Source organism: Leptonychotes weddellii, unplaced genomic scaffold (genome assembly GCF_054177405.1).
Source record: "Leptonychotes weddellii isolate Sample4059 unplaced genomic scaffold, ASM5417740v2 HiC_scaffold_905, whole genome shotgun sequence".
Taxonomy (NCBI): Eukaryota; Metazoa; Chordata; class Mammalia; order Carnivora; family Phocidae; genus Leptonychotes; species Leptonychotes weddellii.
Genome location: NW_028061983.1, coordinates 188 through 14,795, shown reverse-complemented (window position 1 = coordinate 14,795; position 14,608 = coordinate 188). Strand labels below are relative to the sequence as shown.

Below are 14,608 nucleotides of genomic sequence, written 5' to 3'. Positions count from 1 at the left end.
TTTTTTTTTTTTTTTAAAGATTTTATTTATTTATGTGACAGAGAGAGACACAGCGAGAGTAGGAACACAAGCAGGGGGAGTGGGAGAGGGAGAAGCAGGCCTCCTGTGGAGCAGGGAGCCCGATGTGGGACTCGATCCCAGGACCCTGGGATCATGACCTGAGCCGAAGGCAGACGCTTAACCGACTGAGCCACCCAGGCGCCCTTCTTCTAGGAGTTTTATGGTTTAAACTTAATCCATTTTAAGTTTATTTTTGTGATTAGTGTAAGAAAGTGGTCCGATTTCATTCTTGTGCATGTAGCTGTCCAATTTACCCAGCACCATTTGTTGGAGAGACTCTCCCCATTGCATATTCTTGCCTCCTTTGTCATAGATTAATTGACCATATAAGTGTGGGTTTATCTCTGGGCTCGTTACTCTGTTCTTAATGATCTATGGTTCTATTTTTGTGTGAGTACCATAAGGTTTTGATTACTACAGCTTTGTAGTACACGTTGGGATTGTGATGCCTCCAGCTTTGTTCTTCTTTCTAAGATTGCTTTGGTTATTTGGGGTCTTCGGTGGTTCCATACGATTTTTAGTATTATTTGTTCTAGTTCTGTGAAAAATGTTGTCGGTTTTTTATTATTATTTTTTTTAATTTATTTTTTTTTTAAGATTTTATTTATTTATTTGAGAGAGAGAGAGAATGAGAGAGAGAGAGAGCACATGAGAGGGGGGAGGGTCAGAGGGAGAGGCAGACTCCCTGCCGAGCAGGGAGCCCGATGCGGGACTCGATCCTGGGACTCCAGGATCATGACCTGAGCCGAAGGCAGTCGCTTAACCAACTGAGCCACCCAGGCGCCCCTGTTGTCGGTTTTTTAATAAGGATTGCATTAAATCTGTAGATTGCTTTGGGCGGTATGGACATTTTAACAATATTGGTTCTTCCAATACATGAGCATGGATTATCTTTCCGTCTGTTTATGTCATCTTCAATTGATTTCATCAGGATTACATGATCCTTTTTTTAAGTTTTACTTATTCATTTTTATGTCATCTCCACACCCAACATGGGGCTCAAACTCACAACCCTGAAATCAAGAGTTGCACGCTTTTCTGCCAGAGTCAGCCAGACGCCCCAGGATTATGTGATCTTTAACACAGATTTTATCCTTGAGAGTTTGATTCTACGTCTTCAGCCTTTCTCCTACACTTTACCTACACCTACATTCTACTTCTACTACATTGTTCTTATTCCCCAAACATGTCCTTTCGTTGTTTGTTTCTAAGCCTCTGTTTACCGGGTACGCTCCATTTAGAATTCCTTCTCTCCTATCTCTTCTGTCAGAACCGTACCAAACTGAAAAGCAGCTCACATGCCCCCTCATCCATGAAGCCTTTCCTGGCCGCTACAGCCAGAATAAACTCTGAACACCTCCAACACTACTACTCACCAACCCCTCCATAGATTCTGTACTTTGGCAATTTGCTAACTTCCGTCCCTTACTAGATTGGGAGCGCCCTGAGGGTAGGGATAATGGACACAGATACTCCCAAGAACCATGTCCAGATCCTCAAACTTGTGCTCTTTCCAAAAATCCATCTGGAGAACACATGCTGGAGTCCAGGGCCATCTTCTTTCCCATCTCCCCTGCTTATGCTTTACAAAAGCCATTCAACCCAGGTTTTTAGGGGCGCCTGGGTGGCTCAGTCGTTAAGCGTCTGCCTTTGGCTCAGGTCATGATCTCAGGGTCCTGGGATCGAGTTTTGAGTCAGGCTCCCTGCTCAGCGGGGAGTCTGCCTCTCCCTCTCCCTGCTCTTGAGTCCCTGCTCTTACACCCTTGTTTGCGTGCATGCTCTCTCTCCCTCTCAAATGAATAAAATCTTAAAAGAAAAAAAACCCACAACAACCTAGGTTTTTACCCACAGCATTGGGGGGTGGGGTGGGATGTTGTGCCTTCAGGGCACCAACCAAAGGTGAAGGATTCTAATGACTGAATAATAAGGCATTTTGCAAATTGGGCAGTTGCTAGTTCCTTGCTTTCAATACAGTTGAAGGAGGTTCTAATTTTGTTGTCATTAAAAATAACTTTTGATGATAGATCACTATGAGATTTTTGGCTTGTAACTCAGAAGGAATTCAAATAATTAGGTGACATTGCTATAACAAAGCTCCTTTCATTCTCATCTTACCTATGGTAACATGGTTTCTCAGTGATTCTATTTATAGACATAAAAAATTGATATAAAATTGTGGCTGAACCCAGCCTTATTCCAACAATAAGTAATATTTATCCAGAAATATGTGAACTCATTGCAAAAAGTCTGTTTCTTTTTTTTTTTAAGATTTTATTTGACAGAGAGAGAGAGAGCACAAGCAGGGGGAGTGGCAGGCAGAGGGAGAGAAGCAGGCTCCTTACAGAGCAAGGATTCTGATGCGGGACTCGATCCCAGGACTCTGGGATCATGACTTTAGCTAAAGGCAGACGCTTAACTGACTGACCCACCCAAGCACCCAAATGTCTATTCCAATAAGAGATGCATTTTCAGTATTATTTTACTCTTGCCTTAATAATTACGTTAAGAAACAAAATTCAACTGAGTAATTCAATCATGAATCGGGTAGCATCCCATCTAGCAAGTAGAAAGTTATAAACAAAAGAAAAGGCAAGATTGTCTTCCCTTAGGGGGAAAGGCAAGGGGTCTTAGGTCGACTACCTCAGCCTCCTTTGGGAGACCGAGAAGGCCTCTGCATGGATTACCTCATTGGTGCTTATCAGAAAATTCCTGACAGACTGATTAGGATTTACGTTTCTCAGGGAGGTTGAAGAGCAATCGGATAACCCTGGTTTGGTGACTTGGCCTGGCCCAAGTAATGCCATTTGGGGGCCTGTGGGGTTTTTTTTCTTTTTTTTTTTTAAGATTTTGTCTCAGAGAGAGAACAAGCAAGGAGAACAAGCAAGGAGAATGGCAGGCAGGGGGAGATGCAGGCTCCCCGCTGAGCAAGGAGCCCGATGCGGGACTCTATCCGAGGACCCTGGGATCATGACCTGAGCCGAAGGCAGACGTTTAACCGATTGACCCAGCGTGAGACTCTTGATCTTGGGGTCATGAGTTCAAGCCCCATGTTGGGCGTAGAGATTACTTAAACAAAATCTTGGGGCACCTGGGTGGCTCAGTCGGTTAAGCATCTGCCTTTGGCTCAGGTCATGATCCCGGGGTCCTGGCGTTGCAGGATTTTTTCCCTGTCGGTGCCCACGGTTCTTGGTCACGCCACTCTGAAGAATGAAGAGGTAGACCAGATGGAGAGTGGTGGGCAGCAAAGCAAGGTTTATTAAGCAATAACGAACTGATAGTAGAAAGCTCCCAAGGAGGGAGGGGACCCAAGAGGGTTGCCACCGGAGTTTCTACGTCTAGGGGTTTTTATGGGCTTGTTGCCAGGCTGTTTTGATCTGATTAACCCTCCCTGTGCCTGTCATCCAATCAGATTTTTGTTTCCTATCATATGGGAAAGGGTGGACGGCTCCTTCCAGGGTGGTGTAAAATCCTTTTAAGGGTTTTTTCCTCTTAAGGGTGTGTGTGTGTGTGAACTTATCCCTGCCTGCCTGCCTTCCAATTACCCTTCATCACGGGGATCAAGACCTGCGTTGGGCTCCCTGCTTTCGGGGAGCCTGCTTCTCCCTCTCCTTCCCTCTTGTGCTGTCTCTCGCTATCTCTCTCTCTCTCTCCCTCAAATAAATAAATAAAAATATTTACAAAAATAAAATAAAATCTTAAAAAAATGTTATCTTGCTTTGATCAATTGTGTACTAATACATATAAAAATACTGGTGATATTTAAATTTCAAAAAATTTTTTCTTTAATTTTTTTGAGAGAGAGACAGAGGGAAAGCACAGAGGGAGAGGGGGAGGGAGAAGCAGGCTCCCCACTGAGCAAGGAACCCGATGCGAGACTCCATCCCAGGATCCTGAGATCATGACCTGAGCCAAAGGTAGACATTTAACCAACTGAGCCACCCAGGTGTCCCAAATTTCAAAATTTTTTAAATTGTAATTTTATGTATAAATTTCTGTTTAAGTATGAATTAGGTAATCAATAACAGACTTCCAAGCATAAAATACATCACCCTAGGATAACACTGTGTGAAAGGAAGCAAAATGTAAATAACTATACATTCAAGAAGAAAAAAATAATGATATAGCATTTCTGTCTGTTAAAGTAGAGCTTGTTCTGGTATTTTCTTGGAATGAATGATAGTGAGTATGTGGATGATGGAACAGTTTTATTTAAAATATTGATATTTACAATATGCTAGGAAGTATATCCTTTGCAACAATTTACATTCATGATGAACATTTTAATTGTCAATCAAAAAATCTGCCAGGGGCGCCTGGGTGGCTCAGCCGTTAAGCGTCTGCCTTCAGCTCAGGTCATGATGCCAGGGTCCTGGGATCGAGCCCCGCATCGGGCTCCCTGCTCCACGGGAGGCCTGCTTCTCCCTCTCCCACTCCCCCTGCTTGTGTTCTCTCTCTCACTGTGTCTCTCTCTGTCAAATAAATAAAATCTTAAAAAAAAAAATGCCAGATATCCCGCCTGTGGACCCGCAGATCCATTCCTCCCCCTCCTCCCCCTCTTCTTCTCCCCTAGTTGGCTCACTTGTGATAAAGGACAGTTGGAAGAAAGGCAGGCAGGGACAAGGTTCCCCCCTCCCCACCCCTCCTGCCCTAAGCGGAAACCACCCTTAAAAGGATTTTACACCACCCTGCAGGGAGCCCTCCACCTTTTCCCACGTGATAGATAGATGACAAAAACCTGATTGGATGACAGGTGCAAGAAGGGTTAATCAGATCAAAACAGCCTGGCAACAAGCCCACAAAACCCCCTAGACTTAAAAGCTCAGGTGGCGGGTGCCTGGGTGGCTCAGTTGGTTAAGCGACTGCCTTTGGCTCAGGTCAGATCCTGGAGTTCCAGGATCGAATCCTGCATTGGGCTCCCTGTTTAGCAGGGAGTCTGTTTCTCCCTCTGACCCTTCCCCCTCTCATGCTCTCTCTCTCAAAAAAAAAAAAATCTTAAAACAAAAAATTCCGGTGGCAACCCTCTTTGGGAGCTATGTACTCTATCATTCAATAAACTTTGCTTTGCTGCCCACTGCCCACTTTGCTATAGACCACTCTTTCGTCTACCGCTTCATTCTTCAAAGCAGTGGGACCAAGACCCACGGGCACTAAAGGAGAAGAAATCCTGTAACACTTGGATGGAGGACATCAACAGCTCTGTGACTTTTTTTTTTTTTTTGTGGGCAGCAAAGCAAGGTTTATTGAGCGATAGCAAAGTGCTAGTACAAAGCTCCCAAAGAGGGAGGGGACCCGAGAGGGTTGCCCTGCTCTGTGACTTCTGACCTTGGCTTGGGTTTGGCCAGTGGGGAGTCTTAGCAGGAGACAGAGGGGGAAGAAAGAAAGTGAGGTCAGGGTCTCTATTGCCTTGGTTCCTACCTCTGCAGGTCTAGTCAGTCTGACCCTGTCCCTGGACAGAAAGTTAGTGCTCCTCTCAAGCAGAGGAACTGCCCCTCTAGGTCTCAGGTGGCACTGCTGCCCATCCCAGCTTCCTGCATCATCCCTTGTGATTTTCTCTACCTTGACCACAGTTTCTAAATTACCCCTTTGTATACAGTATAACCATCTTGAATTGTCTTAATCTGAGTGTGCCACTTGTTTCCTGTTGAAATCCTCACAAATACAGAAGGGATGCAGAGTTTTAAAAAATCTCTTAAGGGGCCACAAAAGAAAAGTCTGAAGATCACTGATCCAGCCTATAGCCTCATCCATTCCTTCAATAAACGTTGACTGCATCATGCCTAGGGTTGCACGACAGAGGTGAATTGCATGGGGTCCCTCTCGAGCAATAATCGAGTGGAACAGAAGATACACAAAGGAGCAAAGGGCAACAGAATGGAGTGTGATATGTGCTTTAATAAAGATATGGGCAATAAGTTGTGGGAGAACTGTGGAGAGAGCAACCAACTAATTTTACTTGGGAGAATTGGGGATAACCACAGAGGAGGTCGCATTTGTTTTACGGCAGCAAAGATAAGTAGTTTGCCTGAGAGTAAAAGGGAGAAAGGGCATTCAAGGCAAAGGGGCAACGTGAATAGAGAACCAATGGTTATCAGAGGATTGCTGAGTCACAGCTGGGTTTCCAAAGGTGGTTCAAAAAGCACAAAGAATAAAGGAAATAATTTGTAAATATGATTAGGTTAAAATAAAGAACTTACATGTGGCCAAAGGCATTGTCAACAGAGTTAAAATACTAAATGGCTCCCTGGAAGAAGATAATTGCAATTCATATATAAAGAACACCTAGAAATCAGTAAGAACTAAAGATAAGCAAGGAAGTTGAAACAGGCAAAACACGGGAACAGGCAATCCTGTAAGAGGAAGTCCCTAAGGCAGAGAAATGCAGAATCACACAATTAGGTACGCTTCCGAAGAAGAGAGTGTGGCAAGGGGAAAAATAGTAACTTCACAGTGGAGAAACCTGGAAACACCACATTAATCAGGTGCTTAAGGGTAATAATGTCACCAGCAACAAGTCACGTGGGTAGCACGTGCCCCCGATTGGATGTGCGGAGAAGAGCACTTCACTTCCGTGCTATTCTTCTCGTAAACCCGTAACCCCGTTTAGTCATGAGGAAAACATCAGATAAACCCATATTAAGGACATTCTGCCAAAGATCTGATCAGTGCTCCTGAAGACTACGCAGGTCATAGGGACAGGAAAGACTAAGAAACTGTCCCAGACCTGAGGAGACTAAGGAGACATGAGGACTAAATGCAATGTAGTGTCCTACATGGGAGCTTGGACCAGAAAAAGGACATTAGTGAAATCTGAATTAATCTAGAGTTTAATTAATAGTAATAATCCGGGGCACCTGGCTAGCTCTGTCCATAGAGCATGCGACTCTTGATCTCAGGGTAGTGAGTTTGAGCCCCACAATGGGTATAAAGATTGCTTTAAAAAAATAAAAAATAAATAAAAATAGTAATAAGCCAATGTTGGCTTCTTAGTTTTTGTTTTTTTAAAGATTTTATTTATTTATTTGACAGAGAAATACACAGCGAGAGAGGGAACACAAACGGGGAGTGGGAGAGGGAGAAGCAGACTCCCCGCCGAGGAGGGAGCCCAATGCGGGACCCGATCCCGGCACTCCAGGATCATGACTCGAGCCGAAGGCAGTCGCTTAACCAACTGAGCCACCCAGGCGCCCTCTTACTCACATCTTACAGTGCAGCGCAGTGAAGTGAACTTGCCTAGGGTCACATGACTAGACCATGGTAGTGAGATCATTCACATCCAGGAGGCCTGGCTCCAAGTCTGTCCTACTAACTTGTACGCTCTCTGCCTTGAATCTGTGCTGTCACGGAGCTTACATTCTAGCGACGGCAAGACAGGCCATACAAATGTGTACTGTATGCAGTGTGTAGCCAGTGAAAGAGCTGTGGAGAAAAATAATAAAGAGGAGGAAAGAGGAAGAAGGGGGTGAGGGTATTACATTTTAAGGAGAGGATGCAGCATTCAGGAAAGGCCTCACTGAGAGATAACATCTGAGCAAAAATTCCCAAGGAAGGAGAAAACCATGCAGCTATCTGGGGGTGACTGCATTTCTGGCAGAGGGAACAGCAAAGTCAAAGGCTCTGAGGAAGCAGTAAACCTGGAGTATTTGAAAAATAAATAGCAAGGAAGCCAGGGTGGCTAAAGCAGAGGGAAGAAGGGGAAAAGGTCAGAGGTGAGGCCAGAGAGATGTGGGGGCTACATTGGGGGGGGCTTAGAAGTTATAAGGAGGACCTTGGAGGGGTCTGAGCAGGGGGTGTCAGCATCTGACTTAGGCTTTAGAGGGCTCCCTCTGGCTGCTTTGTTCAGATGAGACTGCTCAGAGGCTTTTGTAATAACCTGGACAAGAAATGGCGGTGGCTTGGACCAGAGTGGTCACGGTGGAGGTGTGAAGTGGTTGGGTCCTGGACGTATTTTGCAGATCCAATTGGCAGTATTTGTTGAGGATGGACATGAAAGAAAGAAAGGAGTCTAGGGTGACTCAGGTTTTTGGCCTGAGTAAGTGGGAAGATGGAGTGACTGTTTCCTGGATGGGGAAGACAGTGCAAAATCGGGTTTGGGGATGGGGCAGGGCGGGGGTGGGGAGGCACGGAGCTCCCTTTTGGACGTGCTGAGTTTGAGTTTTCTGTTGGACAAGCAGGGAGTCGTGCACAGTGTTCATCTGGACACAGTAGTCTGGAGTACAGAGGAGAGGAGATAAAAAATCTGTGTATGGTCTGCAAATAGATGTTATTTGAAGCACAAGAAAGGGTGACATCACCAGAGAAGTGAGTATAGATACAGAGCAGTGCAAAGGTGAGAACCAAACCCTGGGTCCTCAATATGCAGAGACTGTGCAAGAAGCTGAGGAGAAGGCAGCCAAGAAAGGGAGGATTCGGCGACAGGAGGCTGAGAAGGAACAGCCAGCGAGTGGAGGAAGACCAGGGGAAAAACCGGGAGAGAGCAGAGTTTCTTTTTTTCTTTTCTTTCTTTCTTCTTCTTCTTCTTTTTTTTTAATATTTTATTTATTTATTTGAGAGAGAGCAGGAGCAGAGGGAGAGGGAGAAGCAGACTCCCCATTGCGCAGGGAGCTTGCTGCGGGGTTGCCTTCCCACAGTTCGCTGCCCCTGGAGACAGGTTCTTTTCCTTTGTCTTGTCACTTCCCTAAAAATGTATTGTTCCTTTGCTAAGATGATATAAAAGCCCAAGTTCTAACTAAACCTGTGAGTCCCTCATCTGTGGGTACACGATACACATGTTCACGAACTTCTGTTTGCTTTTCCCTTGTTAATCGTCTTTGGCCAGTCTCCTTTATGGGGCCCCAGCTGGGGACCCTACGATGGGTAGAGGAAGAGACTTTTCCTCTCCAACAGAGGCCATTAGTGACATTGACAAGAAGGTTTAGGTACAGGAGCGCCTGGGTGGCTCAGTCGTTCCATCTGCCTTTGGCTCAGGTCATGATCTCAGGGTCCTGGGATCAAGCCCCGCATCGGGCTCCCTGCTCCGCGGGGAGCCTGCTTCTCCCTCTCCCACTCCCCCTGCTTGTGTTCCCTCTCTCGCTGTGTCTCTCTCTTGTCAAATAAATAAATAAAATCTTTAAAAAAAAAAAAAAGAAGGTTTAGGTACAGCATATGGGGGTGAAAACCTAACTGGACCAGATTTCGGAGAAGGGGAAGAGAGGTGGTGTGGGCAGTCCAGACGGTTCTCCCAGGTTTTGGCAGTAGCTGGAGGGCGTGCACAGTGAGGAGATGTTTGTTAAAGTGTCAAAATAATACATTACGCTTATGATAGAAGTTGCCTGTCATTGATAGAAGTTGACATACATTACATCCATGATAGAGGTTGATGCCAATGCAGGGTCAAAGAGACTTTTTTTTTTTTTAAAGATTTTATTTATTTGACAGAGAGAGCACAAGCAGAGGGAGAGAGAGGGAGAAGCAGGCTCCCTGCTGAGCAAGGAGCCCGATGTGGGACTCGATCCCAGGACCCTGGGATCATGACCTGGGCCGAAGGCAGCCGCTTAACCAACTGAGCCACCCAGGCGTCCCTCAAAGAGACTTTTTAAGATTTGATAAAACAGTACATATATCTGTAAAAAAACCCATCACCAACAAATAATTATATGTTGAAAGCAAATACAAGAAACTGTAACAGCTGATAATTCAGAAGGGAGAACTTTGGTGTTTGTTATCTTTTTTTTTTTTTTAAGATTTTATTTATTTATTTGACAGAGAGAGCACAAGTAGGCAGAGGGAGAGGGAGAAGCAGGCTCTCCACCGAGTAGGGAGCCGGACGTGGGGCTCGATCCCAGGACCCCAGGATCATGACCTGAGCCGAAGGCAGCTGCTTAACCAACTGAGCCACCCAGGCGCCCTGTTATGTTATCTTTATACTTTCAAATTGTCTTATAAATAATTGGGGGGGGGTAGTTGTGGGCCTGAATGTATGAAGTACCTTGTGTGCTCTGCGGAGAATGGGGTATGCAGCTGTCTAAACAGGATGATCATGGCTCAGAAAGTTCTCCCTGAAAGCTGTGTGTGTCCCACTTGTATATAGCCAGCTGGAGGTGGGAGTGATACAAAGTTTACATTTTGGGGGTGGGGGAGGGAGAGAAAGTGTGGGGGGAGGGACAGAGAGAGAGGGAGAGAGGCAGAGCCCTGCTCAGGGCTTAATCTCACAACCCCTGAGATCATGACCTGAGCCAAAATTAAGAGCCAGACACTTAACTGACTGAGCCACCCAGTCACCCCCAAAGTTTGCTTTAATAGATCAGACCAGAGTTTTCCAAAGTGAGGACCCAGAACCATCTGGGTTCAAAACCTCCCAAAGGCACTTAATAAAAATTCCAACCCTGAGCCCTTCCCCTCCAGCCTGCTAAATTTTAACCTCTCCAGCAGGGCCAAGCCATCTGGATGTGGAACATATGGAGTGGCAGCAAGTTTGGGGGAAAGATGGGGGGCTGTGTTTCGTACCTGGAGATGGAAGTGCCCGTGGGATGTCCAGGCAGTGAGTGGATGTGAGTATCAAGTACACTGATGGGTGTTTATCAGGTTCATCATCGAGCTCCCATTGCAGGAAGCACAGGGACTTGCACATAGTAGGGACTAAATGTTTATTAAGGGAATTATGATCTTAGCTTAAAAGTCCCCTTGCTGAATCCCAAATTCTAACTCCTGACCATCCTCCTAACTCTCTTCTAGTTACCCAGGGTGTGGGCAACTAAAAAAAAAAAAAAAAATTTTTTTTTTTTTTTAATTCTGTCTATCAACCTAGAAATGGGGAAAAACTTAGGCTTCAGAGTCAGACAGACTTGGATCCACAACTAACCGCTCTTCTCCCTAGTTTGGTGGACGCAAGCAGCTCTCCTCTTGGAGCCTTGATTTTCTCACATACAAATAATATATCCTGTCATTCATTCATTCATTCATTCACTCATGAGGGTTCTTCTGCCCTCCTGGATCTTACTTACATCCTATGCAGGAAATGGCTGTAAACAATAAATGTAGTAGATAGGTAAATTTTACCCTATGTGAGAAGGTGAAAAGTGCTATGGGGGGAAAAAAAAGGAGCTGAGAAAGGGCTGGGACTGGGTGGTAGCGGTGGTGGATGGACAGGGGAAATATCACTACTAAATAGGGTTATCAGGCAGTAGGCCACGTGCAGAAGGGAGCTTGTGGGAAGGCTTGAGGGATGTGAGGGAGGGAGCTGAGTGGATATCTGGGGAGGAGTGTTCCAGGCAGAAGGAACAGCAAATGCTTAAGGCCCTGAGGCAGACAGTCTGAGAAATACCAAAGAGGCTAAGTATGGTTGGAAAGGAGCGAGTGAAGGGGAGATTGGAAAAAAGGGACTTGCAGGGCAGTGATATTACATAATAAAGGAAAGAAAGAAATGAACAGTTACTGAGCATTAACTATTGCCAGGAACCTAGATTGACATACGCCAGCCATTTAATCCTTCAAATAACTTACCAGGCAGGTGCAGGCTGGCCTCATTTTGTTGTGCTTTATAGATGCTGCATTTTTTTTACAAATTGAAGGTTTGTGGCAGTCCGGCATTGAGCAAGTTTATTGGCACCATTTTTCCAACAGCATTTGCTCACTTCATGTCTCTGTGCCGCATTTTTAAAAAGATTTTATTTATTTATTTGAGAGAGAGAGAGAGCATGAGTGGGGGTGAGGGGCAGAGGGAGAGGGAGAAGCAGACTCCCTGCTGAGCAGGGAGCCTGATGCGGGGCTCGATCCCAGGACCCCAGGATCCCAGGATCACGACCTGAGCCAAAGGCAGATGCTTAAAAGACTGAGCCACCCAAGCACCCCTCTGTGCCACATTTTGGTAATTCTTATAATATTTCAAACTTCTTCATTATTATTGTATTTGTTACAGTGGTCTGTGATCAGTGATCTTTGATGTTACTAGTGTAACTGTTTTGGGGTGACATGAACCGCACCCATATAGGACAAGAGACTTATATATGTGTGTTCCGACTGGTCCACCGACCAGTTGTTCTCCCATCTCTCCCCCTCTCCTCAGGCCCCCTAGTCCCTGAGATACAACAATATTGAAATCAGGCCAATTAATAACTCTACAATGACCTCTAAGTGTTAAAATGAAAGGGAGTCGCACGTCTTTCACTTTAATAAAAAGCTAGAAATGTTTAAGCTTAGTGAAGAAGGCACATCGAAAGCCAAGATAGGCCATGAGCTAGGTCTCTTGTGCCAGTTAGCCAGGTGGTGAATGCAAAGGAAAAGTTCTTGATGGAAATTAAAAGTGTGTTCCAGTGAACACACAAATGATAAGAAAGTGAAACAGCCTTATTGCTGACATAGAGAAAGTTTGAGTGGTCTGGATAGGAGATCAAACCAGCTGTAAATCTACTCCTGGTGAAGCCAAAACCTAATTCAGAGCAAGGCCCTAACTCTCTTCATTACTATGAAGTCTGAAAGAAGGGAGGAAGCTGCAGAAGAAGTCTGACGCTAGCAGAGGTTGGTTCATGAGGTTTAAGGAAAGAAGCCATCTCCATAAAACACAAGTGCAAGGTGAAGCTGAAGCAGCATATGGTGATGTAGAAGCTGCAGCAAGTTCTCCAGAAGATCTGGCTCAGATCAGTGATGAAGGTGGCTACACTAAGCAACAGATTTTCAATGTAGATGAAGCAGCCTTCGATTGGAAGAAGATGCCATCCAGGACTTTCGTAGCTGGAGAGGAGAAGTCAATGCCTAGCTTCAAAGATTCAGAGGACAGGCTGACTCTCTTGTTAGGGGCTAATGCAGCTGGTGACTTTAGGTTGAAGCCAATGCTCATTTACTATTCTGAAGATCCTAGGGTCCTTAAGAATTATACTAAATCTACTCTGCCTGTGGTCTATCAATGGGACAACAAAGCCTGGATGTCGGCACATCTGCTTACAACCTGGTTTACTGAATATTTTAAGCCCACTATTGAGACCTACTGCTCAGAAAAAAAGATGTGTTTCAAAATATTACTGCTCACTGACAATGCACCTGGTCATCCATGAGCTCTGACGGAGATGTACATCAAGATTAATGTTGTTTTCATGCCTGCTAATGCAATGTCCATTCTACAGCTCATGAATCTGGGAGGCATTTTGACTTTCAAGTCTTATTGTTTAAGAAATACATTTAAAAAATTATATCTCATATGGCTATAGCTTTAGATAGCAATTCCTCTAATGGACTAGGCAAAGTAAATTGAAAACCTTCTGGAAAGGATTCATCATTCTAAATGCCATTAAGAACATTCATGATTGGGGCGCCTGGGTGGCTCAGTCATTAAGCGTCTGCCTTCGGCTCAGGTCATGATCCCAGGGTCCTGGGGTCGAGTCCCGCATCGGGCTCCTTGCTCTGCGGGGAGCCTGCTTCTCCCTCTGCCTGATGCTCCCCCTGCTTGTGCTCTCTCTCTCTCTGATAAATAAATAAATAAAATCTTTAAAAAAAATAAAAAATAAATAAAATATTTTCCTTTGTAGTTCTTAACTAGCTGGGCATTCCACTCCACCACTATTGATGTCATCTACGATGTCATGAGGGTGGTGGCCATCAACATTGCAACCCACAGATTGGACAGTCCCAGGATCTCTTTAATGGTTCCAGAGAGCTCTCTGGCTAAAGATCCATGGGCATCTGTTGAGCGATGTTGACAATCTCATCAAAAGTGATATTTCCACTGTGCTTAATGTTTTTCTTCTTTCTGTCCCTTGACAGTTCCTTGAGGGCTTTGATAATTAGGGCCAAGGCTGAAGGTATCTCTTCAATCTGGGCCTGTCTGTTCTGAATGGTCAGTTTCCCTGTAATCCTCAGACCCTTCCAATCACTGGTTGCCCTGGTGATGTCATCACCAACATTTTCTGGAGATAGACCCTGGGGAGATGGCTCGGGGCCAGGGCAGATGTGGCATTGATTTCCCCAACGGCTTACCTCAGGTATACAGCTTTGATCCCATTGGGGTTGAACTTGGGTGGCATGGTGGAGGTAGCTGGTGTCGGATGAACCTGGGTTCGGGACCACCGAAGACAGTTGCACCTTCACCTCCTCTGAGCTGAAAGCCAAAAAAAGCCATAAAGTATTTTTTTTTTTAAAGATTTTATTTATTTATTTGAGAGAGAGAGACTGAGAGAGAGAGCACATGAGAGGGGGGAGGGTTGGGAGGGTCAGAGGGAGAAGCAGACTCCCTGCCGAGCAGGGAGCCCGATGCGGGACTCGATCCCGGGACTCCAGGATCATGACCTGAGCCGAAGGCAGTCGCTTAACCAACTGAGCCACCCAGCCACCCCATAAAGTATTTTTTTTAAATTAAGATTTATTTATTTGAGAGAGAGAGAGAGACAGCATGTGCACGATCAGGGGGAAGGGTAGAGGAAGAGGGAGAAGGGAAGGGAGAGGGAGAGAATCAGACTCCCTGCTGAGCGTGGAGCCCAACACGGGGCTCAATCTCACAACCCTGAGATCATGACCTGAGTGAAATCAAGAGTCAGACGCTTAACCAACTGAGCCACCCAGGCACCCCCCATAAAGTATTTTT

At 45.4% G+C, this 14,608-nt stretch overlaps 1 pseudogene; it reads right to left on the bottom strand.

Moving 5' to 3' along the window:
• Positions 1 to 13,544: 13,544 nt before the first annotated feature.
• On the bottom strand, positions 13,545 to 14,051 carry LOC115943044 (large ribosomal subunit protein uL11 pseudogene; annotated as a pseudogene).
• Positions 14,052 to 14,608: the final 557 nt, after the last annotated feature.